General features: G+C 45.3%; 1 long non-coding RNA gene across 3 annotated transcripts; it reads left to right on the forward strand.

Annotated features, from left to right (window-relative positions):
- Positions 1 to 206: 206 nt before the first annotated feature.
- LOC123085885 (uncharacterized) lies at positions 207 to 7039 on the forward strand. Of its 3 annotated transcripts, none has more exons than XR_006440077.1 (4): positions 207 to 1516; positions 1797 to 1916; positions 2092 to 2170; positions 6990 to 7039. It is a non-coding gene; the product is annotated as an uncharacterized lncRNA (long non-coding RNA). The 3 variants fall into 3 exon arrangements; XR_006440078.1 differs by lacking the exon at positions 6990 to 7039 and adding an exon at positions 5702 to 5771; XR_006440076.1 differs by lacking the exon at positions 6990 to 7039 and having other exon boundaries at positions 217 to 1516; positions 2092 to 2436.
- The last annotated feature ends 3521 nt before the right edge of the window (positions 7040 to 10560 follow it).

The following is a 10560-nucleotide window of genomic DNA, read 5'->3' on the forward strand; positions in this document are numbered from 1 at the left end:
AAAGAAATAAGAAAGATGTACAACATATAAAGAAAGGAACAAGGAAGGAATCTACTACCCCTATAAAAGGAAGGAAGGGCGGAGAACCAAACAATCTACACCGTACAGAGGGTTAGATCCTACGTTCCATATAGCCCTGATGTTTTACCACCAACCGTGTTTAGCCCCATGTAATTACCCACGCTGCCATCGGTACCACACATACACGTTCAAATGTCGTAACACAACCAGCCACGCAATCAGGCCACTGATCCTCCCGACCTCTCGAAAAAAAACCTGCGCACAACTCCACGCCCGCACGACCTTTCGCTCGCTTCTCCTCCTCCTAACTGACGCCCGCGCCGATCCTCTGCCGCCCACCGTGCCGGTCGCCGGTCCTCCTCTGCTGCCCCAAGAACGCCGCCGGCCGCCGGTCTGCCACCGCTGCCCCAAGAACGACGCTGCCTAGACCGCATGGCCCTGGCCATGGGGGATGCCGCCGCCGCCTGGCCTCATGGCTGCAGGTCCCATGGTTGTTAGATCTAGGCCACACATGAGAGTCACCTTGGCAGACTGGCGACCGCGTGGTGCCGAGCCGGAAGGAGGCATAGGGCAGCACGTCACCGCATCATGGTGCACAAACGGCCTGCAAGGTGAGTGCCCAAGACATACTAGCCAGTGCTGTCACCGGGGACATGTACGCACGCGCAAACCACCGTTACCTCAGGTCCATCCATTCATTGTGTGGTTTTGAGTAAGTATGAAATTCCGTCTCTTTCCATAGATACGAACACATGCTTCGATCTATTTTCAGGATATTTTATTCGGCGTTCGTGGTTAATTCAAGGAGGACTCTGTTTATCAGGTTAATATACAGAAACATCAAATGCAACAAAATTTCTTCTCTAATTCTGTAGGATATCAAGGCTTAATAGATCATGTGTTGCTATCGCAAATTTTGAAACCATCGTATCTTTTTGGTCTATCTACCAACGTCATGGAACTGGCCCCATAGATGTATACCTATATTGTTCAGAAATTTGTCTCAGTACTGAGATAGTAAGATGTAAATCTAGCTAACTTATCTATCTTCCAAGTGCCGTTGCACTGTTTAGTACTTTTGTTAACTTAACCTTTTTGGTTGCAATGTGATCTCTGTTAATCACATTATGTACGCATAAGATTACTTCCGATTTCGACCAATCCTCTAATGGCCACTGGTTAGTTCCAGTATATATAATGGCAAATATAGAAGTGTGCTTTACAAAACTTTGGCACCATATGAATCATGGTACATGCACACATGTTTGTCTTGGCATCGCAGAGATGGTGAAGCCCGGCAAAATGGTTGTTCCTAGATATATAGAAGTGTGCCTTACCAAACTTTAGGCACCATATGAATCATGGTACATCCAAGTACATGCTTGTCTTGGCATTGCAGAGATGGTGAAGCTCAACAAAATGGTTGTTCCAAGATGTCTCGATGATAGCTGCAAGAAATTGGCAAGCAACTTTATGAGTTCAAAAATCCCTTGAGGTACCATTGAACTGTTGTTCTTGAGCTAATACTTTGTCCCATGTCAATTTTTTGATTTTTAACTCTTATTTGATTTTGGGACTTAGGGAGTATTCATTTAAATTCTTGTACAACATTTTTTTCATGGAGCTTACCTTTGAGATTTCCATTGGACATTTTTATTATAACACCTGGTTCAAGCATATTTTGTGGAGTTCTCATTGCTTTTATGTTTTCCTAGGAAACTTAATTTATTAATTTCGATTCAACAAATATGTGATGAGTTGTTGCTTGATTGTAGCTACATGGCTATCAAATAAAAAAAGAAGCATGTATTTACAAGGCACAATGTAATACAATTGGGCATTTTGAAGTGGCTTCGATCTCCGCAAGTGCATGTTGATTGTTGTGCTTGGGTAAGGTATGTCTTTGATGCCTAGCTCCGGTAATTTAGTGTTTTTTTGTCTAATTCGAGTTTGTGGGTTGGTAATTCCAAAATTTGGCACCTCCCTTTTCCTGATTATCTACTGGAAAGTGTCGTCTATTAACACCATACTGATTCTCCTGTTTTAGTGCTGATAAGGTATAAATTTTAGGCATTCGCACTCCGCTTGTTACTATTCTCCTGGAGGATCCACATCAACTGCAGTTCTTCCATTGGGCAAACAACCTCAGGTATGGAAAGACAGGTTTCTTCCGCTCGACTACATCTCATGTTGTATATTTCCTCAATTCATTTCCAGATCCTAATGAATGGGATGTAAATATGTTTAATTCAGAAATAATGTTCTGCCTACTGTTTGGGTTAGTAAAAAATGTAACTAATTTAGCGGATGGTGTTATTTGATGCCATATTATTGGATTTTTCCTCTGGTGTTATGGATAATCTGATCTATAATTTGTATGATGTATAACCATCAGTTCAGTAGATGATTCATTTATATTATTTCAAAGGTTTGGCAATGAAGAGCCTGTTTTACTTAATTTTTCTAAGAGGGGTTAAAGTTATGAACATGATTCATTGAAAATTGGCATAAGAACATCATGAATTTGTAAATATAGGATTTTTACTTTCTAGGTCTATTTCTCTATGGTCATGCTTCTTAATTCGATTTTACCTTCTATGGTTCAAACTAGACAAGAGTGTTATCCTTTGTTTAGCATGCCTTCTTTTCTGGTAATTTTTATAGATATATCTGAATTTTAGTTGAGTAAACAAGTATGACTAAAAATAAACTCAAACATGAAGCAAAAGCTTTGCCGTTTTGATTAAGCTTAACATTGTCCAGTTAATCATAGAATACGAAGCAAAAATCGAAAAATCGAAACCAATGGGCAAATCCCACTTCAGAACACCGTAAACACATAGGGCCATGTGTCGAATGCCACAACAAATGCCAACCACACAAACACACACTGGCTGGGAAACTTGCTACGTCGAACAAGCCGGTCTTCCATCAATACTGGAAAGAAGTCACGAGGCACTCTCACGTGGCGACGAAGAGACAAGCATTCCACATGCCTGCAATAGTTGCAACCCACACAATACCACTACTCCAACACACCTTGTGCACTCAACTGCTATCGCTTCTTGGGTCGTCCTGACTTGCCATTGCAGAGACGTGCGTTGCACGTGCAAGCTTACTAGTGCGTTTTAAAGAGAATTTATGCCGGCATTATTGTATTAGTATAAACATAGCTTGTAAGATAAGATAGAACACATGCTCTTCTGAATAGAGCAGCATCACCATCGATCCGTGCTCCGATTTGCCACCATGGAGTGACCTGGAATTTGGTCGGTTGGAAGTTTTTGGAGAAACCGAGTTGATGGAGAACCAGGGAATTGGGGGTCAGCTGGAGACGGTTCACTTAAGTTTTGATGAGGGTCCTAAAACTAGAGGCTAACAAAAACTATATGTTGCCCCATTTTATGGTTTTATATATATTCATCAAGTGTTTATCTTAAAGAATCATGGCCATACGATGCACCAGGTGTCCCTGCCATTGAGCTGATGGGTATGTGAATTTTATCTTCCGTTGCAATGCACATGAAATTTTCCTACTCCTTGGGTTCATCGTCACAATACGCTTTCGCCCAATCGTAATACGCTTTTCCGATTCGTATAGACAAAATCCCTATCACACTAGAAAAAATATAATAGCTCAAGTGATTCGATGTCACATCCCTAGCTTTACCTTGGCCTTGGAATAGCTTGGTTGTTGCATCATGTTTAAATTCAAATGAAATTTGAATTGGGGAATTTTCAAAGCCTCAGAATCCTTTTAAAAATGATCAAGATAAAATTGCTTCAAATAAGTCCAAGAAAATGTTCTTGTTATCGTCTGGAAATATTGGCAAGAGGTAAAATCCAAACCAATATTTTTGGTGTCTCAGAAACATTTATTTTGGGCATTTGAATTAAATCAATAACTATTTGATTTTGATTTATATCTACTATTAAATAAATATAGGTCCAATAATTCTGAAATATTTTATGGAGCTTTGGTTTAATTATTTTAGCTTCTAAAAATACTTCCAGAAGCAACAAAATTGAATTGGTTTCAAAACCAAATTCAAAACAAACCTGCAAAACAGAAAATAGAACAGAATTAGAAAAAAACAGAGAGAGGAAAAACCCACCTGGCTTACCTGCAGCCCACCTGGCCTGGCAGCTGGCCAACCCACCTAGCCGTCCCAGCCCACTTACCTCCTCGCTCGTTGTCTTCCTCTTGCCAGTAGGCAGGAGCGAACACGCGCGCGCACCCGCGGAGCCCTCCACCTCCTGCTTCGCGCTGGAGGCTGCTCCTTCGTCCTAATCCATGTTTGGAGACGCGCGAGGCCGTCCTCTCACTTTCCCCTCACTCTTTGTTCTCTCCCTCGCCCTCTAGCCCCCTTCCTTGAGATCACCCGAGAGCGCTCCGTCGTCGTCGTGCTTCACCTGCGCAACCACCGCCTCCCCCTCGCCCTCTCTTCGTGTCCGAGAGCTCCGCCACGTCGGCTTCTACCCCTCTGTCAAGCCACGCGTCACCGGACGCCCTGCTGCCTCGCCATCGACCTATCTTCTCCGCGCCCGGCCGCCGGATCGCCTTCGCCGGCACGTCGCCATCTGGTCTCCCTCGAGCCCACTGAGACGCGTTCTGCAACCGTAGTGAGCTCACGGACCGACTCCCCCTCCTCTCCTGCTCGCGTTTTTGCTCTAGCTCCGTTCCCCACCTCCGCCGAAGCTGGCCGCCGCCATGGCCGACGAGCTCCATGCTCCTGAGCTCGTCCGCTCGCCCGAGCATGACCAGCGTGCTCGTCGCACTCCTGTGAACCTGCAGCACCCACGGGTTCGCCTTGTCGTGCCCTGTAGCGCCATTTCTGCCTTTGCCCGAGCTTCGGCAGCCCCGCAGCCACCACCCGATGCGCCTCGTCGCGCTGTAGCCTTAGAGCCCAACCCCACCTCCTCTCGTCGTTGGAGTCGCCGGGACGAGCGACGCCGCTGCGTCTGTGTGTCACTGGTGGCTAACCGCCGACGTGGCCGGCTTAATTAGTGCCAAACCACACTGCTAAGTACCAACCACAGTCGCTGACATGCGGGCCCCACTACCTAACTAACTAGCTAACAAAATAGTTAAGTTTAAATCTTAACACAGTGGCCCCACGCGTCGGCGTTGACCTTGCTGACGTGGCCGTTAACCGGACCCACCTGTCTGTGACACTAAGTGTCTCAGGGTCACTGACCAGTGGGTCCCACTGGTCAGGTTTGACCTGGACCGTGCCCTGTTGACCTGCTGACGTCATGATGATGTCAGGCTAACGCAATAATCCTTTTCTGGAATTTAAATAAATCTTAAATGATTTGTTAATTCCAGAAAATGCCCAAAACTTCTAAAAATCATAGAAAATTATCTATAACTCCAAATGAAATAATTTATATATGAAAAATTATCAGAAAAATTCAAGGAATCCATCTGTACCATTTTCATGCATGTTTGAACAAGTTAAACTCACTGTTTAGGATGAAACATGGTTAGGGCAAATTTTCATAATAGATTTGGAGTTGGAATTTGATATAGTTTTGAATTCCACTTCAATTAAAATGACTTTCTGTTGCATTAGCCCAAATCGCAGCATATTGCCATGTCATCATCATGCATCATGTTTTTGCATTGCATTGATTGTGCTCTCCCTCTCTGTTGCCGGTATTCGTCCCCTCTCGATAGACGTGCATCCGACGATGAGTTCGATGACACCGATGAAGAGCTATAAGCCTATAATATCTTCAGAAGTGCCAGGCAAGCAAAACCCCCTTGTTCATTCCGATACAATCCTACTCTCTCGCTCCTGCTCTCTTTTACTGCATTAGGACAACAACGTTACAACTGTTACATGCTGCGGTAGCTGAACCCCTTTCCTCTGTATGACCTGTCATTGCCACAGTAAATAGATGAAACCCACTAGCATGAGTATGAGTTGTTTGAGCCCTGATGTGCCTACTCATTCATGTTTGTTTGTCATGCCTGCTACTGCTTAGAGTTGAGTCAGGTCTGATTCATCGGGGATGAATTGGAATGTGGTGAACATGTCCTACTGTTGAGAGCTAAGTGTGTGAACACGATTTTGTAAAGGTAGTGGTGAGAGGCCATGTAGGAGTACATGGTGGGTTGTCTCATTGTAGTCGTCCTCAGGAACTGAGTTCTGTGTTTGTGATCCATGAACAGCTACTACCACGCATTGGAATGCTTAAGTGCCCCTCTCGACTTATTAATCAACCTGATCTTTGTCCAGGAGTTGCAACTAGTTTTTGGTGTTTGTAGGTAGTGCTAGTAGTCTACCAAGTGGCACCCGGTACAGGTGGGCTTGGGACAGACTAGGCACAGTGGCACGGTGTACCAAGTGGCACCCGGATGGTGGGCTTGGGAACCCTGCTCACATCGTTTGGGGCCGTGAGCGACACCCCGGCCGGATCTCCTTGCGGATGGAACCCGAATAGGCGGTAGACCTGGACTAGAGACTTGTTGGTTAGTCAGGTCCTGGCCGACTCCCTCGCCGGGCTTCCGCTTGAAGGTTGCCGAGATACACGATGTGTACATGATGGTAAGTGGCGAGAGCGTGTGTGAAGAAGTACACCCCTGCAGGGTTATCATTATCTATTCAAATAGCCGGATTCCTCGGATATGGAAACTTGGACCCCTTGCATAGTTCATAGACAAGTGAAAGTGGATACTCTAAAATGCGCAAGATAAGTGTGAGTGCTATGGATGGTGTTCTCGCAGGGAGACGGGAGCGGATCCATAATGGAGTATTGATATGGTGAATATGTGGACTCGTGTGCGCCACCGCAAAAGAGTTACTTGCAGTCGTAGTTCAGGATAGCCACCGAGTCAAAGCTGGCTTGCTGCAGTTAAACCCCACCATCCCTTTGTTGATAATGATGCATATGTAGTTAGTTCTGATGTAAGTCTTGCTGAGTACATTTGTACTCACGTTTGCTTAATTTATGTTTTGCAGAGAGACTTCAGTCTCGCTTGTAGTTCCGTGTGGACTTCGACGTTTAGCTTGTTACCCCAGCTACGATCTTGTATCCTTGGGAGGGTCTTGTAGATAGTCAGGCTGCTTGTATGCGATGTATGTTGGGTCATGAGACCCATGCTTGTAATATCTCTCTCCTTGGAGCCTAATGAATAAATACTCTGAATCGTAGAGTCTTGTTGTGATGCCATGTTGTATTGCACATATTGAGCATATTGTGTGTATGATTGAAATGCTTGGTATGTGTGGGATCCGACAACCTAGTTGTTTATCCTTGGTAGCCTCTCTTATGGGGAAATGTAGTCTTGTGCTTCCATGAGCCATATTAGTCCCCTACAGCCCGGTTCACCAGAGTCCTGCTAGCCCAGCACTACTGCTTCCGAACACTTGACTGGCCGGCATGTGATTCACTTCGTTCATGTGTCTATCTCTTCGGGGAAATGTCACGCGGTTACATCCGGAGTTCTGCCTAGCCTGCTACAGCCCGGGTTCCCGGAGTCCTGTTAGCCTAGTGCTACAGCCCGGATTCACACGCTGCTGACCGACATGCTCGATGTTGATTCATGTATGCCTGTTCCCGTAAGTTAGTGCCACTTTGAGTTCACGGCTAGTCATGTCGGCCCGGATTCTCTGTCATATGAATGCTAGCGATACTATCATATACGTGAGCCAAAAGGCGCAAACGGTCCCGGGCCATGGTAAGGCGACACCCGTGGGAATACCGTGCGTGAGGTCGCAAAGTGATATGAGGTGTTACCGGCTAGATCGATGTGACTTGGAATCGGGGTCCTGACATTCGAACACACGACCTTGAGATCAGGTCTGACAGGCCACGCCAACCGAGCTTGGTTACCTTGTGGCATAAAATAGGTTGCTTCGTCTATAAGTTCCATCTCGCCCGCTTATAGCAAATTCCACTATGGCCCGGCCCATCAACGCTGCACAACTCCGACATTATAAAAAATCCCACCTCGTGCCCCTTACGTAAAATTATTCCGATTTATACATGGTTTTTAGATCCCTGGTATCAAGGAGCCATCTTAATAATTACTATGCAAAGAGGAATGAAAGAATTAACGCAAAGAAATAAGAAAGATATACAACATATAAGGAAAGGAACAAGGAAGGAAAGAAATAAAGACAAAGAATAAAGAAAGACGTGCAAGGAAAAAGAAAGAAAATGAAAATATGGAAGAGGTGTACATAATAAGGATGGAAATCAGTAGAGACAGAAAGAAAGCTATGCGAACGAGTCAGCACCGGCGGCTCCGGGACAGGCACCGGCCAAATGGATGACGACGGACGATTCGGCGGCTCCTGCGGAGGAGGAGCCCGTGACCCTACTTGCTAGACTAATTAAATGCCTGAGTTTCTATTCACTCTCAGACCTTTGAAGAAGCATGACACCCAAATAGAACTGCCATTCTTTCAGTCCGAAGTGCTAGATACATATTTTCCGGGTACATGCAAACATGAACGAGCGACCTGGTGGCTACCCCTTTGACTTGTCTGGAATACTCTTTACAAACTTCAAATTCCATGTAAGGTATAGATTTTCGGATTGAGAGTTTTGCGAGAAACTATTCCTCTCTAAGCTATCTTAACCAATAGGCATATCGGGTCAAATGGATCCTGCCCTATTTGTCATCTATGGGCGGAGGACATCCGACATCTACTATTCATGTGCACAAATGCGCGAGTCACGTGGACCCACCTTGGGGTGATACAACACATTGATCACACTTTGCCAGTGGATAGATCGGGTTCTATTATATTCAAACACATCTTATCTCTTCCATAGGAACACCTATAGCTATATATCCAACTTTGAATTTCAACAAGAGATAGAAGCAGTAGGTTGGTACTTGTGGCGGGATTGGCAGACAAATTATGCATAACAAAGCGGTTCTGCTAGCATGGAGATGGTCACTTTTGGTCTTGTCAATTGCAAGCAATCATCAGAACTCATCACCCCATTCACCAAGTATACCTGAAGCCAGGCAGTGTAAACCAAACCTGAGTTTCACTAAACTAAATGTTGATGCAATATTTTTCCTAGACGAAGGAGTTGGAGCTACGACGGCCGTACTCAGGGATGATAGAGGTAATTTTCTAGTGGCTCAGTATAAATTCATTTCATTTGCAGCAGATGTGATCATCGTAGAAGTGATGACTATGAGGAATGGTCTGGCTCTTGCTAATTCCCTACGTGCAAGGAAAGAGGAAGGAAAGGAAATGAGAGACAATAATAAAGGAAAGGAAAGGAATTGAGGCAAATAAGAAAGAGATGTAAGCAATAATTTATGGAGCACAAACTGAGATGAGGGACGATGACGAGGACAAGGAGCGCAGACTTCTTCCTATGAATTTACGCTCTCAATTAGAATTTAAAACATATATGCGAGATGGTACTAATTCGGGGAACCACGTCCTTCTCGCGTCAGTCAACCAGCCCTGCGTCTGTGTACGTGAAGGAGTGCGGCCCAGCCCACGATGCCACACCGGGCGCCTCTCAATTTGGCCAACTTGCTCGCCGCCAGAAATCAATCAGGCCACCCTCTCCTCTCATTTCACATCAACTCATGCATCTTCTCTCACCCAAATATCCATGTACTTGTTGTACCGCCACTTGACAAGTAGTTTATGTTTTTTTTGCGGGGGGACAAGTAGTTTATGTTTTTTTTGCGGGGGGACAAGTAGTTTATGTTATCCACCGACCAGGCCACCACCTCCACGACGCCAGCCAAATCGGCGCCGGGGTCGGCCGGCGTCGTCTGTCCCCGGCCCACGTCGTGCATGCATGCATGCACGCCATGCCACGCCGTGCATGCATGGACCTCTCCCCCGGCGAATATTGTGGGCGCAACTTGTGGCTCCATCGATCTCGTGCTAGCTACTCCAGTAGAAAACGGAACACAAATAGTGCTATGAGTGTGTGCGTGTTTGCTCCTTCTTTTTTCCTTGCTACTTTGCCGTGAGGATGCATGAACCAAATGGTCGATGAAGTGGCCACACGTCAACGGCACGGTGTGGCACGCTCTAGAAAATTTGGACAAAGACCAAAGGAAAGGAAAGGGGCGCGTGGGGAAGGAGGAGCGTGCCGCCTGCCGGCCAGGACAATCCAGGAATCGAACTCTGGACGAGCTGGTCAGTCTGGACGGCAAAGGCCAACTGGACCATCTCATTCTTGTGATAAAATTTGAGGATTCGTTCCTATTAAAACACTACCTCGCTTCTCTATATTTCACTCCACTGGTCTATATACATCAATGATATGAAATCAGCGAGCCACCTCAACGATTAATAATAAGAGGGCAGGAGAGAGAAGTGATCAAATTATTAACGGAAAAGAGGCGGCTTGAGTTATCCAAATTTAGTGGGTATACACAAGCATGAGTTCTGTCCATTTGATTTTTCAGTGTTCTTTCTTTAGTGATTTGCCTTTGTGTTTCTATTGTCTATTATTTTCACTGATATGTCTTTCGGTTTCTATTTTTTATTTTCACTGATATGTCGCACTATTGCACTATTTAGTGGGTACAGTGCCTTT

The sequence above is a fragment of the Triticum aestivum genome, chromosome 4A, assembly GCF_018294505.1.
Source record: "Triticum aestivum cultivar Chinese Spring chromosome 4A, IWGSC CS RefSeq v2.1, whole genome shotgun sequence".
Classification (NCBI taxonomy): domain Eukaryota; kingdom Viridiplantae; phylum Streptophyta; class Magnoliopsida; order Poales; family Poaceae; genus Triticum; species Triticum aestivum.